The sequence below is a fragment of the Echinops telfairi genome, unplaced genomic scaffold (genome assembly GCF_000313985.2).
Source record: "Echinops telfairi isolate 266 unplaced genomic scaffold, ASM31398v2 ScPeMD7_4;HRSCAF=17, whole genome shotgun sequence".
Classification (NCBI taxonomy): Eukaryota; Metazoa; Chordata; class Mammalia; order Afrosoricida; family Tenrecidae; genus Echinops; species Echinops telfairi.
In genome coordinates, this window is record NW_022103900.1 from 7,086,140 (window position 1) to 7,090,265 (window position 4,126).

The 4,126-nt window shown below is 38.1% G+C and overlaps 1 protein-coding gene across 1 annotated transcript in view; it reads right to left on the bottom strand.

Annotated features, from left to right (window-relative positions):
• Positions 1 to 3,696, bottom strand: part of B3GALT1 (beta-1,3-galactosyltransferase 1) — a 490,113-nt gene extending 486,417 nt beyond the window's left edge. The window contains exon 1 of the mRNA XM_045299055.1: positions 3,633 to 3,696. The gene's annotated coding sequence lies outside the window, so the exon portion shown is untranslated. The remainder of the gene's footprint in view (positions 1 to 3,632) is intronic.
• Between the last annotated feature and the right edge of the window lie 430 nt (positions 3,697 to 4,126).

Here is a 4,126-nt window from a genome sequence, read left to right on the forward strand (position 1 = left end):
AGGTTTCTGAAGAGCCTGCAGACTAGGAAAGATGAGGAACAAAGACTACGCTATCTACTCCCAAATATTAGCCATTGAAATCCTATGGATCGTGAAGGAATATTGTTTCGTATGAGCACTGGAAAATGAGTCCCCCAAATTGGATGGCCCTCAAAATACAGAGTGGTCACCACAATCTGAGCATACAATGCTCTTGGAGATGGCATGGGTCTGGGATGCCAAGCAATAAAGGCTACTCAACTAATCATCAGAAAAACAGAATTTCTAACTGAAGACTGTCCACCTTCACCCCCACCAACCTTCTAACTACTTGCTCTTGAAGTCGATATTATATCCGATTTTGATTCTGTTAAACAGATAAGGAAGGGCTGGTCACTGCAAGTGATAAAAATATACCTTCCCTCTAGAAATGGGCTTAGATGATGTTTTTCTGCTTAGCTAGAATGTCAACAAAGTTTCAATTGGCCCAGTTAAAGCTGATGCTGGAAATAATTCTAACTTTTCATGAGAAAAAAACTTCACAGTATAAACTGTATTCTGGAAAGAAGAAATTACTTCAGCATGCTCTTCTAGTGTCTTCTTCTTAGGCTATCTTTCTGAGAAAGGATGAAAGGAGTGCTTTAGTGGTGTTCTGTAATTATGACCTTGCCCTTTCTTGTTGTTCTTGGTTTTACTTTCCTACTTATTTCTAATAAAAAAAAAACAACCATTAAAGGTCTCACAGAACTCTTGGTTTCTAGCAATGAGTTCCTCATATAAATCATTTAACTCAACGATGTCACTGAAAGCCCTTTTCTTTGAATTTGACTTTTCTCCGAAATGAAGGATTAAAGATGGAATAATTTCGTTTCTTAGACCCGAGTAAGGGAAGCATTTGAGAGGATGAACCAGCTTGTTTCAGTTCTTGCTCAAGTCCTCTGGATCAAGCAAGCCTTGCCAAAGACATGAACTATTGTTTCAAAATGTCAGGTATAATTTTGCAAACACTTCCTGTCTTTAGACTAAAAATTATAGCGAGTTATCATCTCTCTCATATTTCTCACATCCCAAAGAACTCAAATCCAATTCTATATTACTCAGTTTATTTTCAAGTCTACTCACACAGCATATTTGCCATTCCCATCCTTTCTCTCTCTCTCTCTCCTCCTGCCCCCGTCCCCCCAATGCTGAGTCATAACGACCCCCTGTGGGGTTCTGAGACTGTCACTGTTTGCTGGACTAATAAGCCCAGTCTTTCTCCTGTGGGGCTGCTGGTGGTTTCGAGCTTCTGACCATGTGGTAGCAGAGCAACAAGTGACCACTACACCACCAGGGCCATCTGGTTATTCTTAGACCAATTCCAAAATGGTCAATTCAATTTTTAAGTAATAGTAAGCTTATTTAAATCCATTAATGCTTTTTAGTAGCAGACATTTGGAAAATGCTACATCTCCTTAGCAATATGTGCATAAGAAGGAGTAGAGTGTGAGCGAAAGATGCAGATGTTCAGAGTCAAACATTCTGAACTGAGTCCCAGTCCTCAGCCAAAGTGATCAGGACATCATGATAACTGGGGAAAGACTGGATCTGACAAGGGTTTCACTTGGCTTGGATTCACAATCGATGTTCATGGAAGCAGCAGTCAAGACACCAAAAAACACTTAGCATTGGGTACATCTGCTACAAAAGACCTTTTTTAAGTTGCGGAAAAGCAAGGAGGTTACTATGGGTATTTTCAATCACCACACATGCATATGAAAGCTAGACACTGAATAAGGAAAACCCAAACCATTGATGCAGTCGAAGTATGGTGTTGGTAAAGAATACTGAAATGAACTTGGGCTGCCAAGAAGAACCAAGGAATCTGTCATGGAAGATGCATGGCCATCATGCTCCTTAGAAGCAATTTTATCTCACATATTTTGAACACATTGTCAGAAGAGACGGGTCCCTGGAGAAGGATATTATCGCTGGGAAAGTAGAGAGAGTAGAGAGGCAGAGAAAAGGAAGTCCCTCAACAAGAGGTGTTGACATAGTGGCTGCAACAGTGGGCTCAACCTTGAGAACCATTGTGAGGATGGCGCAGGATCAAGCACTGCTTTGTGCTGTTGTACAGAGAGTTGTTATGTATTGGAACCTACCCGAAGGCACCTGACAACAACGAGAGAGAAACACACACACACAACTCATGTTAAATACGTAGAGCAATCCTTCACATTTAGTAAACATCAAACATTATCTAATATATTATTATTATTGCTCTTAGGGAGGAGCTTGCTGGATAAATTGATGTACAGAACCTTAAACTTCTTTCTATTTTAAAAACCACTGCAAGCAATTATGTTTCTGATACGATGGACGTTTATGGGAGACGAAGTGGAGTAAAAGACTGCCTTATGAACTTAAACTTTCAGCTTTGTGACACATGAGAGAACAATGAAGTTCAAATTTCACAACAAAGACAGTAACACAATAGGAAGTAGAAAAAGAATTAAAATAAACAAATTAGCGAAAGTCATTAGGAAGGATTTGTAGAGAAAAATGAGATTTAAGTGGTGCCTTGAGGGAAGGGCATATGATGCTTTCTAAAAGCTGAAATGAAAATGGAATTTTATTTACAAAGAAATTCATATCGGATTTATTATTGAAATGCTCACTAATATTTGAGGAATAAGTGACACCGAGCAAATGTATATGGTCACTATTCTTTTCATCCTCTGGTAGCTTTGCACAAAATATAACAAAAAATAGTAGTCAAAACAGGTTGGAATATTATGATGGGTACTTTTTTGCTACTGTACTATATAGCGAGCTAAAGTTTACCATGTTGTGGTGGTGTGTTGCTGATTCAATTTACCATCCATAGCATTCTAACGAATAGGGGCAGATAGAACTGCCACACAGAATTGCCAAGACAATGATCTTTATGGAATCAGACTGCTAAATCTTTCTCCCGTGGATTAGCTGGTGATTTCAAATCGCTGACCTTTTTTTGATTAGCAGCTTAATGCTTAACCTCTGTGCCACCATGGCTCCTCTGTCCTAAAGTGAACAAAACACAATTATACCAAACTTTAAGTATCACACCATTTTCAACCTCTCTCTTCCCCTCAGTGCCCAAATCCAATTCATTGGGCATATTAATACAAAGATGGATACAGTTGCCAATTTTTAGGAGGAAAATAATTTGATTATGGAAAGCAGGAGTGGATGGAAATCAAATTTTGTTCCTTTAATAGAGAAGCCTAGGTGGCCCAGAGAAGGGTCAAAGGTCTTAAAACGGGTTATTACATTAGCCATTTCCTCATACATTTTGAGTATGAGGAATATAAAGCATATAGAATGGACTAAACCAATGGACTAAACCAAACGTGGCAGTGTAGTCCAATGATAGGTTTTAGCAGATCATGCCAGTTCTTGAGAGTTGACTGGTAACTTTCCAAGACTGTTGTGAGTTGATTGTTAAAGATTTCCATTATTAAAAATTATATAATTTAAAATGGAGTTAAGTTAAAAATTATATTAGATATAAAAGTGATAGTCAAAAGTCATCATGTCCTAATTACTACATTTTACAGTGCATCTTGAACTTATTGACATCTATCGTATACGGTAGAAACACACGATGCATTGTGTATCTTGCCCAATTCTACCTTTAATGGTGTCACTCTGGCACCCTGAACTCTGTTATGGGATTGAGCAGGACAGCATTTGCAACAAGGCCTTTCCTTTTTATCCAGAGTCAGTTCTGAAACAAACACAGATATATCTGAAGCAAAAGGTCATACTTGAGTCTGTAATATCTATTAGATTTAATTCTCTTATCAATCATATGGGAGTGGTATTAAAATGGCAGAGAGTAAAATTCAATTTAATTCACGGTTATCAATAACTAAAGTAATGATATGATGACCTAAAAATGATCACAACTTACAGTTTGAGAAACAACAATCTAAACTAAGTCACTTAACTGTACTCATGGGCGACCAGTACAAAGACCAAAAGACAGTCTTTGAACAGAAAAAGAGGCAATGCACATGGCCTAAATAGTTCAACCTAATGTGTTCAACGTTGTGCCCGTAAACTCTTTCAAGATTGCAACTCAAGGCTCGGATTTTTTCTTGAATTCTTTCAGCTTAAGATATGC